A 16,772-nucleotide genomic window follows, 5' to 3' on the forward strand; every position below is an offset into this window, starting at 1 on the left:
CTATTTTTAATAGTAAATCTCATAGAATGATTTTATTCTTGAAATGTCACACTTGTGTAAGTTCAATAGAAATAAAAACAAAACACAAACTTTTATTTCTGGGGTGGCTAGCTGGCCTCTCCAAAGAATCTTGCACAGAGGGATTCCAGGGACTGTGTGTGAACCTCGCAGCTGGACTGTCAATGATCAGTGACTTCTGACTCATTAGAACACCGAGGAAAGTATGAATTCTAACAAATGCCTCATATGGTGAGTTGAGTTTATCATTAAATGAGACAGTAGAATCAATGCACTGCTAAAAGAACCCCTCGTGTTAATAAAATAGCCGATCGCTTGATTCTGCTAAGGAATGACAAAACAAAATAGCAGGAAGGGCGAAAAGGCTTTTCAAGATAAAGGTAGTATTTCTGTCATTAAGATGCACAAGTTACCCTCGACTCTGGGTATATAAATAATGAATCCAGCTAAACCACCGACAAGCAACATTTGGAAATTAGACAAAATTGATTCCTAGACTCCAGCAAAAGTTCAAGGGGAGGGGGAAGAGGAGGGAACGAGGAGCAGACTCAGAAGAAGAAGTCATTACGAACTCCTCTGGAATACCAATAAACCTCAGTTTAGTGAAAGCATATTTTTATGGAATTTCATAAACATTCACCCATGGTCCCTTGACATTTCCAACAAAACTACATGTGCAAATGGAAAAGCGGTGTATAGAATAGCCCAAACTGAGAGATATTGGCAATAGGTAGCTAGAGAATGCTTTCTGCTTAATAGAAGACTCCAATTTCCACTGGGTTCAGGTACTCAAATGATCTACCCTTCTACTACTGCTAACTAGGCATGCGTGGATGACTTTTTTTTTTTTAAATAAATCAGCCCCTTTCTTTCAACAGCAGGCGTATGTGTCCCTTTCTGCACTATGAACAACTCTTCTCTCCCTTTAGAAACTGGCAAATGTGGGGGCCTCTCTGGTGGCACAGGGGTTAAGTCTCAGTGCTATCAAGCTATCAGCCACTGCGGCCTGAGTTAGATCCCCAGCCAGGGAGCTGACCCACATGGCGCAGCAGACTTCTCCCATCTCACCCACTGCTCCCCTTAGCAGAGAATTTCAGTAGATCCTCCTGTTCTGCTCCCCACTCTGTCTCTGGTGAATCCTCTCAACCCCTGCACCTCTGGCCTACACCTCAGCTCTTGGATGCATAAAATAAATAAAATAAATATTTTTTAAAAAGAAACTTCTCCTTTCAGAGACCTGGTTGTTAAACATTTACTAGCATACACCCCTTTTTTGTATACATTTTGAAGTTATTTTTAAATAAAATAAAATCTGAGCATATTAACCTTTGTGTACATGGTGGTTATAATCAAGTAATGAGAAGACTGATGTTTCTTAAATAAAAGATCCATATCTTGCACTATAGCTTCTATTACATAATCTCACTCCAGTACCCATTAAAAAAGTATGAAAGCAAATTCAATCCAAAAATGAGTTTCAGGGCCTCCCCGGTGGCACAGCGGTTGAGCAATGGGTTGCAAAGCTGCCCGCAGCCTCTGCAGCGCCGGTTCGATCCCTGGCTGCTCCCCGGCCACCGGAGGAGGGTCCCCCATGGCGCGCAGACCTCTCCTGCCGCCCGCTGCTCCCCTCAGCAGTGTACTTCGGTCCTTCTGCCTGCTCTGCTCCCCGCTCTGGCTCTGGTGAATTCTCTCACCCTCCCGCGCTTCTGACTGTACCCACCGCTTGTATAAATAAATAAAAATAAATCTTTAAAAAAATGAGTTTGAAATTAAAAAAATCAAACCAAGAATTCATAGCCCATTAAAATTCCAAGTAATTAGTAATTACCGAAAGGATTCCAGATGAGTCAAAGGGCAAAAGGACAGAACTTTAAGATTCAAGAAACTTGGCTCCACCTTAAATTACGCATAGGGTCACTTTCACTTCTTGCAGATTTTGTGAATTCTGGAGATGTCTATCTAACTAGATATTTAACCCTTTTGGATTACTCTGCCCTGTGGCCTGTGATCACATTTAAAATGCCAATACTAGAGGGGGGCGGAGCAACATGGCGGCGAGGAGACGCTGCGAGTAAGATCTCCCATTAAAAAAAGTTAATAGGGAGGAAAAGCGGCAGGTCCCAGTGAGAACTGGGACACGGAAGATAAACGGGTGACTCCAGCAAACTACCCGAAGAAAAAAGTGGCCATAAAAGAGGACCAGAAGGGAGGAAAGCACAGAACCCTGCTCCCCTCCCCCGCCCACAGAGGCGGCACTCTCCGATCAGCAGACAGGAGGAAAACAACAAACTAAAACGACCCACAAGAACAAACTACGCAGCAAGCGGGACTGGGAGTGGAAAGGAACTATGGCAGCCACCACACCCCATGAACGGGAGCTGTGGAGAACCCTGCAGGATCCGCCACGGCGGTGAGCGAACGACTCCGGGCGCCATTAGAGAAGAACAAAGAGACTCTGGAGGAGGCCTGCACACAGCCCCGGGCCGGCCAGTAAGCTTGCGCGGAAAAGCGGCGCTCTTGGCGCGCTTGAAAAGCAAACGCGGACTGGGATCGCGGCTGCCCAGGTCCCCGCGCCTGCGACCTAGGCTTGCGGGGAGACGCGCGGGGGCCCTCACTGAGGTGAAAGTCCCTCACTGAGTGAGCAGGAACCAGGCGCCCAGGCACGGGAGCGGGTGCAAAAGGCGCCATTCCCCCGCCACTGAACTGGGCTACAGCCCGCGTCCTGGACCTGAGGGCTTTGAACTGAGACCCGGGGCACGAAGTTCGGGGCGTGGGTTCTCCATGACTGTGGGGCACAAGGCAGACACAGCACCCCAAAGCCGTTGAGGTTTACCCTACCATTCCTGCTCTGTTCCCTGTCCCACGGGGTGGGGGGGGGGCGAAAAACAGCCCCCCAAGGACAATAGGAGAGATCTCTGGTGCCACCTAGCGACCAGAAAAAAAGTCACTAACACCCCATAGAACAGGGAAATTTCTTAAGACTGCTTGAAAAGGGCAGAAGGCTCCCGGAGGAGACAGTGGCCAGCTGGGAAGTTAGCCCACGCCAGGCCCCTTCCGACCAGCAGTCTGAGCCCACAGAGGGAACAGGCACCCACGGCCGGGGCACACCGGGCGCGCAGAAGAGTGTGCTTGAGACCAGATGCTCAGGGACTGAGTCCCGCGTTGCCATTTTAGAACAGGGACATTTCTTCAGTAAAGACTTCCTGAAACCAGCAGAAAGCTCCCTCAGAAGCCAGAGATGGCTCCTGGAGGAGCCAGAGGGGAGCGGAGAAGTTCACCCAAGATGCCGGCCAGTCCGAGCAACACAGTGTCGCAATGCATATGACAAATTAGAAAACAGACAGTAAGAAGTAGAAGAACCACACGCAACCTAGCAACTCCTCAGGAAAAAAGCACACCACAAAAAAGAAAACCACCCCCCAGATTGCAACGACAGTAACTTGGAAGAACTTCTGAGCCTTCCAGAAAGAGAATTTAAAATTGCCATGATTAAAAAAATGACAGAACTCATAAAGGAAAACAATGATCAGAAGAAGGAAATTGAGTCCCTAAAGAGGGAAGCAAAAGAAACGCAGGAGATCAAAGAATTAATGGAGGAACTAAAGAACTCTGGGAAAAGCAATGAAAGCAGAATAGATGAAATGGAAGGACGAATAAGTACTCTTGAAGACACAGAAATAAAAAGAACCAAAACAGAAAAGGAAAGAGAAGTACGAAGGAAAAAGAACGAAGAAAGACTTCGGGAACTATCTGACTCCATGAGGAAAGGAAATATAAGAGTTATAGGAATTCCAGAAGGAGAGGAGAGAGATGTAGGAACAGAGAAAATATTCCAGGAGATAATTGAAGAGAACTTCCCAAAGGCGAAGAAGGAGCTGAAAATTGATATACAAGAAGCAAGAAGAACACCAAACTTCCACGACGAAAGGAAAAATACAGCAAGACACATAATAGTAAAGCTCCCAAGAATCCAGGACAAGGAAAAAATAATGAAGGTGACAAGAGGGAAGAAACAGATAACATTCAAAGGAAAACCGATCAGGCTGACATCAGACTTCTCTGAAGAAACACTACGGGCAAGGAGAGAGTGGAGGGACATAGTCAACAGACTCCAAGAAAACAGATGCCAACCAAGAATACTCTATCCCGCAAAGCTCTCCTTCCTCTATGAAGAAAGAATATGGACCTTCCCAGACAAAGAGAAACTCTGGAATTTCATTACGACTAAACCCCCACTCCAAAAAATACTACAAGGAATCCTAAAGCCAGAACCTCAGAAGGACGAATAACAATGAAAGAAGGCCAAAAAAAAGTTATTAAAAGAATAAATAAATAAAATCAAAGGAAAGACAAACACAATGGCAAATACAAATGCTAACATATCAATATTAACTCTAAATGTAAATGGACTAAACTCTTCAATAAAAAGACACAGAGTTGCAGCCTGGATTAAGAAACAAAACCCAACCTTTTGCTGTCTCCAGGAAACACATTTAGCTACAAAAGATAAAAATAGGCTCAAAGTTAAAGGATGGAAAACAATCCTACAAGCAAATGGACCAAAAAAGAAAGCAGGAACAGCTATACTTATATCAGATAAAACAGACTTCAAACTCAAAAAAATAAAAAGAGACCCCAATGGTCACTACATTATGATCAAGGGGACAATACTTCAAGAAGAAATAACACTCATTAACATATACTCACCAAACGAAGGAGCACCAAAATATATCAGACAACTGTTGTCCTCTCTGAAAACAGACATCAGAGAAAACACATATGTAGTGGGAGACTTCAACACACCACTATCAACAATGGATAGATCAACAAGACAAAAAATAAGCAAAGAAACTAAAGCTCTAAATAAGGACCTAGAGCATTTGGGCTTAACAGACATCTATAGAACACTAAACCCCAAAAAAACGGAGTACACATTTTTCTCAAGCGCACATGGATCATTCTCCAGGATCGATCACATACTGGGGCACAAGACAAACATCAACAGATACACCAAGATTGAAATCATATCAACCATCTTTTCTGACCATGAAGGCATCAAACTAGAAATAAACCATAAAAAGAAGGCAAGGAACTTTCCTACCTCATGGAGATTAAAAACCACACTACTGGAAGACTTCTGGACTAATGAGGAGATCAAAGAAGAAATTAAAAAATTCTTTGAATTGAATGACAAGGAGGACACCAATATCCTAAATGTATGGGATGCAGCAAAAGCAGTAATAAGAGGAAAATATATAGCAATAGAAGCTCACATCAAGAAACAAGAAAGAACTCAAAGAAACAACCTAATCTCGAAGCTCAAAGATCTAGAAAAAGAACAACAAAAAAAACCACCCAAAACCAGTAGAAGAAAAGAAATAATAAAAACCAAAGCAGAAATAAATGAAACTAAAAAAACAATCCAAAAGATCAATGAAACCAAGAGCTGGTTCTTTGAAAAAATCAATAAAATAGACAAACCCCTAGCCAGGCTCACAAAGGAAAAAAGGGAGAAAGCACAAATAAACAGGATCACAAATGAAAGAGGAGAAATCACAACGGACACAGCAAAAATCAAAAGAATAATCAGTAACTACTATGAACAGTTATATGGAAACAAGTTCAACAATCTAGAGGAGATGGACAAATTCCTACAACTCTACAATCACCCAAAGCTAGATAAAGAAGAAATAGAACACCTAAACAGACCAATTACAATTAGCGAAATTGAAATGGTAATCAAAAACCTCCCCAAAAACAAAAGCCCAGGACCTGATGGATTTACAAATGAATTCTACCAAAGATTCAGAGACGAATTAGTGCCTATCCTTCACAAACTCTTTCAAAAAATTGAGAAGGAAGGGACAATACCAAACACGTTCTATGAAGCCAACATTACACTAATACCAAAACCGAACAAGGACAACACAAAAAAGGAAAACTACAGGCCAATCTCCCTAATGAACACTGATGCAAAAATCCTCAATAAAATTTTAGTTATCAGAATCCAACAATGTATCCATAAGATAATTCACCACGACCAAGTAGGATTCATTCCAGGGACACAAGGATGGTTCAACATCCGAAAATCAATCAACGTTATCCAACACATCAACAAAAAGAAATATAAAAACCATATGATAATATCAATAGATGCTGAGAAAGCTTTTGACAAAGTGCAACACGCATTCATGATAAAAGCCCTTGAAATTCTTGGGATACAAGGAACATACCTCAACATCATAAAGGCCATCTATGACAAGCCAACAGCCAGTATCATTCTCAATGGTGAAAAGCTGAAAGCAATTCCATTAAGATCTGGAACAAGACAAGGATGTCCACTCTCACCACTGCTTTTCAATATAATACTGGAAGTCCTAGCCAGGGCAATAAGACAAGAGAAAGACATCCAAGGAATCCAAATAGGAAAAGAAGAAGTCAAACTATCACTATTTGCAGATGATATGATAATATACATAGAGAACCCCAAAAACTCCACAGAAAAACTAATTCAACTCATCGATCAGTTCAGTAAAGTGGCAGGATACAAAATCAACACGCAAAAGTCAGTAGCCTTCCTATACACAAACAATAAATCTGACGAAGAAGAAATAAAAAAAAAATCCCTTTTATTATTGAAACAAAAAAAATCAAATATTTGGGAATAAATCTAACAAAAGAGGTAAAGGACCTATACAAAGAAAACTATAAAACACTGTTAAAAGAAATAGAAGAAGACACAAAGAAATGGAAAGACATCCCCTGCTCATGGATTGGAAGAATAAACTTTATTAAAATGGCCATCCTACCAAAAGCAATATACAGATTCAATGCTATTCCAATCAAAATTTCAATGTCATTCTTCAAAGAAATAGAACAATTATTGATGAAATTCATATGGAATCACAAAAAACCCCGAATAGCCAAAGCTCTCCTGAAAAAAAAGAAGGGAATGGAGGCATCACACTCCCAGACTTCAAACTCTACTACAAAGCCATAATCATCAAAACTGCATGGTATTGGAACAAGAACAGACACACAGACCAATGGAATCGAATAGAAAATCCAGAAATAAACCCACAGATTTATGGTCAACTAATCTTTGACAAAGGAGCAAAGACTATGCATTGGAGCAAAGAAAGTTTGTTCAATAAATGGTGCTGGGAAAACTGGGTCACTACATGCAAAAAAATGAAGCTTGACCACTACCTCACACCATACACAAAAATCAACTCAAAATGGATTAAAGAACTAGACATAAGACCTGAAACCATAAAATACATAGAAGGAAATATAGGCGAAACACTGCGTGATTTGCACATCAAAGACATCTTTACAGACACATCACCCAAAGCAGTGATAGTGAAGGCAAAGATAAACAGCTGGGACTACATCAAATTAAAGAGCTTCTGTACAGCAAAAGAGACAATAACAAAAACAAAGAGAAACCCCACCAACTGGGAGAACATTTTTGCACACAACACTAATGATAAAGGACTGATCACAAAAATCTGCAAAGAGTTGATGAGACTCAACAACAACAACAAAGAAAATAACCCAGTCAAAAAATGGGCAGAAGAGCTAAAAAGAAACTTCTCTGAAGAGGAAATGCAAATGGCCAACAGGCATATGAAAAAATGTTCAACATCACTTGTAATCAGGGAAATGCAAATCAAAACTACCATGAGATACCATCTCACACCAGTGAGAATGGCACATATTAAACAAAACTAGCAACAACAAGTGTTGGCGAGGGTGTGGAGAAAAAGGAACTCTTCTGCACTGTTGGTGGGAGTGCAAACTGGTCCAACCACTATGGAGAGCTGTGTGGAGATTTCTGGACCTACTAAACATAGAGCTTCCATAGGATCCAGCAATTCCACTCCTAGGTATTTACCCAAAGGACACAGAAACATCAATTCCAAAGAGCACCTGCACCCCTATGTTTATAGCAGCACTGTTTACAATAGCTAAGCTTTGGAAACAGCCCAAATGCCCAAAAATAGATGACTGGATCAAGAAGATGTGGTACATATATACCATGGAATATCACTCAGCATTCAAAAAAGATAAACACATGCAATTTGCAGCAACATGGATGGCGCTGGAAGGGATCATGCTCAGCGAAATAAGCCAAAAAGAAAAAGAAAAATACCAGATGGTCTCACTCATAGCAGGAATCTAGAAAACTTAAATAAGGGACCAGAAAAATGAATAACTATAAGAAAGCGAAAATCAAAATCAACAAAAAAACTATGAACCAGAGACACTTTTCGAGGGGTGAGGGGCGGGAGGGGAGGGATTGGGGTCAGAATGGGGGGGTTGCAATTGTATGGGGAATATAAAAATAAAATTTATTATTTAAAAAAATAAATATAATGCCAATACTTAGTGAAGCTGCCCACTAAACCATTCATTTAGGCCCTTCCCACACCCGCTCCAATGAAGAGATGCCAAGACAACTTCAACAGCAAGTGCACAAGTGTGTGTGTGGACGGAGAAGGGGTGGCAGAGTTTAGTTAAGCATCATGACTTTTTTGGACTAACACATGATTTAAGGTCCCCATTATGTCTCCTGGTGAATGAACTTGGCTGTCAGAGTTCCACGCCATGGTTTCGGGTAAAGTTTTTTCTAAATACTTGCTTTCAGTTTTTCTTTTGATGGGAAATAACAATAACCCCCACCATTCAGGGCTTTAAAGTGATTTACCCAAGTACAGGGATAAATCAAAAGGCATAGAAATTACAATGTGTTGTGTAACAGCTGAATACTTTCACTTCTAATCAAAAAGAAAGGTGGATTTTTTTTTTCCAGATGTCTGAGGTTATTGTAGTTTTATTTATTTATTTATTTTAAAGATTTATTTATTTATTTATACAAGCACTGGGTACAGTCAGAAGCGCGGGAGGGTGAGAGAATTTACCAGAGCCAGAGCAGGGAGCAGAGCAGGCAGAAAGACCGAAGTACACTGCTGAGGGGAGCAGCGGGTGGCAGGAGAAGTCTGCGCGCCATATGGACCCTCCTCTGGTGGCCGGGGAGCAGCCGGGGATCGAACCGGTGCTGCAGAGGCTGCGGGCAGCTTTGCAACCCAGTGCTCAACAGCTGCGCCATCGGTGAGGCCCGGATTTTTTGACTTTGGGTGGGTGAACCTTAGGTTCCACGATAAAACTAGAATAAAAACCTGTGTTAATAAGAAGGAAGAGGAATCAGAGGCATCTTTTGAAACTAAAGGTTAAAAATCTCTTGAGAACTATCTTGATAGTTCATAACATATTTAGAATTTCTCTCTGACTTTCACATTGTCAATGTCTTCACTTAATATTTTTTTAAATTTCTTTTTAGTGAAGTACTCTTTGTTTACACCCTTGTAAATTTTTTCACAGTGTAGGATTTCTCTCCTCAAGTGTGGTCACCTTAATTCTCCCAACACCAAAGCACTTATAATCCTCCAAAGTAGTCCATTGTGCTCACCCCCACTTTCTCCCCACCCCTTCACCTAATCCTCAATGACCGAATCTTCAATAACATAATATTCAAGACCTCGTTGAAATGATTAACTTAAACCGGCTATGGAAGATCCTGAGGCACAGACTGCTAATGAAGATCCTGAGGTAAGGTGGGATGGAAAGTGAGGACAGGCAGAACTGTCTATCGAGAACTGTCGGCCATTATGAAGAAACAGCAGTTCCTTCAGAGTAACCCAACCAGACCTAAAGAGTGATAAGATTCCACAATAGATAAAGATCCACAAAAGAGTGAATCCCCCCCCCCCCAATAACACTGTGGAAGGATACCCCTTCCTCTGACAAAATGCAGCTCTTCCCCAAGACTACCAGGCTCAGGTATCTCTTTCCATGAGCTTGTCTATTTCCAATGCAGCTCTGTCTCTTGGGTCTGTGCCTGCACCCTTTTTTCCTTTCTTAATAAACATGCACTTTCAAATGCAGCCTGTTTGCCTGTTTGTCTACACAACTGTGCTTTTCCTTGGTCAAGTCACCCTGTGGGGTTTAATGGGAAACTGGGACTCTGCCAAAAGCTCCCTCAGAAGGAACTCAAGACCCCAGTCATCTGAACTCATCACATTGACAGCAAAAGTGAAATCAAGTTTAGACACAGGACCTCTGCATGCGTGAAGGAGATGTATCTGTTAGCAGTCTGGGGAAAGCAGCAGCAGCCCAGGGAATGCTTACCAGTCGTCGTGTGACTCGGCCTGTATACTGACAGGCACTGACCTGGGCATGGACAAAAGAGCATTTATTACACGCGAGCATTAAATGCAAGCCAGTCAACGTTAACACTTTTTGACATGCTGAACTCACCCGAAGCCACTCATTCCACTGTCCTTTTTTTTTTAATGGCATTTAGGTGGGTGGCTGGAACAAATGTCCCCTTTCCTGTATTCAGAGAAACTTCTAAAGATGGTTGGTGAGGTGAGGGTACCAAATCGTGCTGAGTAAAGCATAATGAAAGACAGTGACTCTTGTGGTTATAAGATCAGATATGACTTCAGAGAGTTGTGAAATACTAAGCTGAGAGGCAAGGTCCCTTAATTTCCCTAAGGGGGAGTCTTAAATGAATCAGTTTACTCTATTCAATACCATAGCTAAAAAGACTCCTGCGGAATTTTGTGTAAAAAGCTTTAAAATGGGAGGCTGAGGGCCTCCCCGGTGGCGCAGCGGTTGAGCGCTGGGTTGCGAAGCTGCCCGCGGCCTCTGCGGCGCCAGTTCGATCCCCGGCTGCTCCCCGGCCACCGGAGGAGGATCCCACATGGTGCGCAGACCTCTCCTGCCGCCCGCTGCTGCCCTCAGCAGTGTACTTCGGTCCTTCTGCCTGCTCTGCTCCCCGCTCTGGCTCTGGTGAATTCTCTCACCCTCCCGCGCTTCTGACTGTACCCAGTGCATGTATAAACAAAACAAACAAACAAATGTAATAAATAAATAAATAAACATGCCTCTATTTAAAAAAAAAAAAATGGGAGGCTGAGTGCTTCACCAGATTATACATACAATAGCACTTCATTGTGTATAGTCAGTGATCAGCAAACCAGTAAGTTAGGAAATGATGTATATCAGGGAAAAAAAAACTAATATAATTTAGGGGCATTTCATAAATGATTGCCAAAATCCAATAATACTGCTACTGTCTGATACTAAGCATAGATCTTGAAGGAAATAACAAGAAGTGTGACAGTTGCTAATATTGGCTTTTATAGATGTGGTCTTGGGAAAATATTCTGACTAGGATTCCACAGGAAAACAAGAAGCAATAAAGTGCCTTCAAGTATTACATCTGGCCCTCAATCCCACAATTAGAAATTGGTCAACATTTAGTTGGGGTGCTAGTTTGTGCGGCTGGCTAATGTACCATTTCAGAAAACCTTGCTTGGTACACTTCACAGTAACAAAGGCAGAGGCAGCTTTCAATTCTACCAATAAGTGAGCTTTCTAATTTCTACATACCATCCAGGAAGATATTATTTAGAGAACATCAATATTCCACCAATAAAGGTGCCAATATTTCAACTAAATACTAAGCAATATACATAATTCAAGAGAAAATAAAAAATAAACCACACAAAAGACTAACAAGCAGACTCAACCAAGAACGTTTTCAAAAGGAAATATGTGCATTCACCTCAGTAAAAATCATGTTTCCCTCAGTGATTACAGCCCTAGAAGGTAGTTCTAGAATAAGTGCCCCGAAGTCCCAATTCCAAATGTTTGAACTTGAAGCGCAACCCCACACCTTGAAAGTGGGAGGGTGGGGCCGAACGTGTGGGGGAAGGGAGGGCCCTATTGGGGCCCTTTCTGCCCCCAAAACCCGGTCCTGGACCCCTGTTCACCTTCTGGTTTGTAAATAACAACTGTACAAATCTTTATTTTTCTGTGGAAAAGAGGACCTAGGCCTGCAATTTCAATTACCGTTATGCTACATACACAGATACGCCCTAAGATAAAATTCAAAAATGCAAAACTAAGTGCGCAGGGCGGGGAAACAAACACACAGCGCTCCATGCCACTGTTGTTTTCCTAACCGATACACTGAAATGCCCCACGCTTTTCAAAGGAAATATATGCAAAAGACTAATGACAGATCTGAATCCAATAGTATCCCATTCAACACCCGCTTTCTGCAGGAAAAGAAATTGCAAACATGTTCGGTTGCGGAGGGTGCCGGGCACTTGGAGCTGGACTCGCCACCCAAAAAACCAGTTCCTGGCCACTCGGTCGATGTGCATTTTTACCCGGAAAATGCCAAGAAATCTTTTTTGTCAATTTGAAAACTCTTCCTTATTTATGAATTTAATATAACGTGAGACTTTTAGAATGCAGTTTCTGCAAAGTACCAAAAACTACACTGAATGGAATCAAAGGATGCCGCATGCACAATTCCGCTGTAAAATAAAATACCGTAATGCCTTCAATGGCACGGACACTCAGGTGTAGTCACTGCCCTAAAATATGAAGGACAAATTCCGCATTTGTAAATCTTGAGCACCCATCAAATGTTTATTTTTAAGGAACTGTGTCAAGTGGAGGCAAGATCAAATTTAGACAAATTTGCACCAAATACACCAGATTATCAAATAAAAGACCCTCAATCCAATTATTTTCTCCACTGTAAATTGAAGTTTGTTCAAAATTTTCCACAAAAAACCTATGCAATTGCCAACACCGAAATTTAATTGATTACCAGGAAAGATGAACAAAAAGCTGTTTTGTTCAATTAAATGCTCAAAGGCACCCACCCCATAACGGCTTAAAAGAAGTTTACAGGTATCTAAGGTGTTTGCAAATACCAGCAAGTACAAATAAGACCAATTTTTTCAAGGAGAACATATGAAAAGCAACACAAAGTTGTTAGGTTGTGCGCAACGCTATTAAATACACACATGTGTACATATCAGATAAAAACGCAAACGCGCGTCCAAGGCGCCAGGATATTAAAATTTAGGGTTGCTGGTGAACAAGCCCTGTGCTGCCCGCCTCTTCATTTTCAAGTTAAAACACCATGAAACTTACAAAAAAAAATTGTGTATTGTCAGGGTATGATTCCAAAATTTTACTAGAGAAATGATATGTAAGAATAAGAAAACCCGCAAAACTGCATGTGAGGGCTGCCAACTGCCATTAACTGTCCTAATCGAAAACACAATTTCTCGGTATGTGCATTTTGTCCTTTTCAGGTGGAAAAGAACAGAATCACAGGGGCCAAGACTAAAAATTGAACAAATACATACAACAATAATCACTCAGTGATAAAAAAAAAAAAAATCAAAGGCAAAATCAGCTCCCTGGCAGCCACAGCGCTGTCCTGCACCTGCTCATGCAAGCATCATTTCCCTAGTTTTAAGCTGAAAACAACACAGTGTCTTAATACTACATACAAGACGGAATCCAGATCAATAATTAAAGGAATAAAATATTAAAGTCATCACGTTGTAACATAAAGCACAACACTATGCCCAAATTCAGCTAAGGGAACCACATAGTCACGTATCCAAAGCCCTTCAGACTATTAAAGTATATTGTTAATCGTATTATTAAAGTATAGCAATACGTTCTATATACCCATCTACAGAAAGCATACCACAAATAGCCAGCTATCAATAACAAGAATTAAATAAACCTCATGATCTCACATGGGAACGCCGCCATGTTCCCTCACCTGTAACACAAGCTTCCACCATACACCGCAGGATGAAATGGGCCTGAATTCAAGCAGTTGGGCTCCCTTTATAGCCATTCTTGGGCTCCGCCCACAAAGATCCTGAATGGTTGGGGAAGACTGATTGACAGGGGTACCAACTATTCAAACTTTCTCTTTAAGTGGAACCCTGCCCCATTCCCAGGTATTTGGTCCTTATTGGTTGCAGATTTATCCTAGGCCTGTTTGCTTGCAAATTGTGGTTGCAGGAATTGTGGAAGGCAAAAGAGAAGCTAAGGGTAAAGAAACTCATATCAGACTGTGATTGGTACTGATGATGAATTAAAAAATACGTGAACAGTCTTTTTCAACTTTGTGTCTCATAAACTCATTCTAGAAAGTGCTACTAATAATCTCTGCTTTTAGGAACAAAGTCAAGACAAATACACAACTGACCTTACCAGATAATTCAAACTACTTCCTCTCCACCCATAGCAACTATCTTTGTAAAACAGAAATGGAGGCAATACCAGCGGCCCAACTCTCTCTGGAGTGGAAACTGAGCCTAAACAGCTGCCCACCTGAAAAGTGCTCATGTACATTAGGGTCATTCCATAGGGAGAGGGGTCTAATCTTTGAAACCAGATGCACAGAATGGGTTGAGAGGCCTCAGGGATAGGATCAGGCACTAGGAAATGGCAGACTGGAATCTCAACCCACGGTCCTCTCGCACCAATGGCTGTGCTTTAGGCCTCTACACGCAGGAGTCATGCCTTTTGTGTGGTTGCCTGTTAGTGGAACGTCCTGTCCCTTCATCTCTACCCACCCATCAGGGCACAGCTCAAATGCAGCCTCAGGCATGAAGCTTCTCTGAGCCTCTTTTTCCACTCTCTCCTGCTGCTATGGGGTGAAGGAAATGGGAAAACATCAGAGTAGGGGTTCAGGGGAGCAATGAGGGCACTGGGTCAGTTAACACTGGGCTGGACTTGGGAAGAACCCAAAGTCAGTACTTGGAAATCTGTTCCTGTGCTGAGGTTATAGAAACTCTGGAAAGTTCTGGGTAAACAAAAGACAAAGTAACATGTAACTGTCTTCCTGATTTGGTGAATTAAATCCAAACTGTAAGCTGAAAGCAAACTTAATAAGCAGCATACTTGGGTTAAAAAAAATCATTCATATTGGTCAGAGCCAGGAATACAACCTACATAGTAACTGTTTCAAGATGGATAGGAAGATACTATTAAGAAGGAAAACTGGAGGAGGGAGTAAGTGAGACAAAGGAACTGAATGAGACAAGGGCCCTTGTGCACATGGGGAGTGGTATGATTTGTTATTTCCATTTTTTACACTCGAATCTTCAAAGGCCTTCAAGTGGAAAGAACATAGAAGTACAATTCCCATCCCCTGGAAACCCAAATTATGTGATATTTTGTTACTGAGGTGAGATTCAGGACCATTAAATGAACAATTCAGTGCTTTCTAGTATATTCATAAAATTGTTTAACCACAAGTAGTTCCCAAACCACTACTAAGTAGTCCCTTCCCTCCTGGCCCTCTACCCTGTCTCCCCAGCCAGTCTACTTTCAGTCTATATGAATTTCCCTATTCTGGACTTTTTCATGTAAATGGAATTACCCAACATTTGAACAGTTGGGTTCAGCCATAGGAAGCAGAATGAGAAATTTGTGAGGCCAAACAGAGGTCATTGCAGTGTTTAATTCTCTCTAACTACTACCGTATTATTTCCTCCAGGAAACACACTTAAGTTCCAAAGATTGAAAGTAAAGGGTTAGAAAACTATTCTACAAGCAAATGGCACCCAAAAGAAGGCAAGGGCAGCCATAATTATATGAAATAAAATAGACTTTCAGCTGAAAATGGTGACGAGAAATGTGAATGGACACTAACTATATCAAGGGGATATTACACCAGGGCAACTAAACACTCATCGATATACTCGCCCGATGAAGGAGCACCAAAATACAATTTGACAATTACTGTCGTCTCTGAAAGCATACATCAGAAAAAACACATATGTGGCAGGAGACGTCAACACCCTACAGTCACCAATGGACAAATCAATACGACAGAAAATAAATGAGGACACAATGGCCCTTAACAAAGATTTAGACCACATGGGCCCAACAGCGGCCATTTATAGGACACTGCACACCCCCAAAACCAAATATACATTTTTTTTAATGCATATGGATCATTCTCCAGGATTGTCCACATACTAGGTCACAAGACAAATATCAACAAGTACATGAAGATCGATCATACCAAGTATCTTCTCTTACCATGAAGGCATCAAATGAGAAATGAGCTACAAAAAGGAAGCAAAAAGAGATTCCACATTACATGGACACTGAACAAGCTACTAAAAGACCACGGGGTTAATGAGGAAATCAAAGAAGAAATAAAACAATACCTTGAAACAAATGATAATGAGGACACAATATTGCTATAACTATTTTAAATAATAAGAGTTCTACAACTTTAGGGGCCTCCCTGGTAGCACAAGGGGTTTTAAGTCTCAGCACTATGAAGCTATCAGCTATTGGCAGCCACTGCAGAACGAGTTCGATCCCGGCCAGGGCGCTGACCCACATGGTGCAGCAGACCTCTCCTGTCTCCCCGCTGCTCCCGTCAGCAGTGTATTTCAGTAGATCCACCTGTTCTGCTCCCCACTCTGTCTCTGATGAAACCTCTCACCCCCTGCAGTTCTGACCTACACCCCAGTTCTTGTATGCATAAATAATAAAAAAATTAATCTTTGAAAAAAAGTTTTAGTACACATAAAAACTATATTTACTGTTAAGTAATGCAGCATCTAATAAGCATAAATATAATAAATAGTAAATTACACAAGTTATTTTAACACATAAATTGTAATAGCACTTTTGTTTCTTTTTTTCCAGAAAGGGCAGATTTATTAGGAAGAAAGGGAAGGAGAAGATGCTTGCACAGACACAAGTGAGCAGAAAGAGCTGCTATGATAGCACTAGATGGAAGCTTACAGTAGAAGACTTGAGATGCAAGATCTGCAGGCAAAGATGAGTCATTAAAGCATTAAAATGGCTCTGAGGGCGGGCCTCCCCAGTGG

The sequence above is a fragment of the Talpa europaea genome (genome assembly GCF_964194135.1).
Source record: "Talpa europaea genome assembly, chromosome: X".
Taxonomy (NCBI): Eukaryota; Metazoa; Chordata; class Mammalia; order Eulipotyphla; family Talpidae; genus Talpa; species Talpa europaea.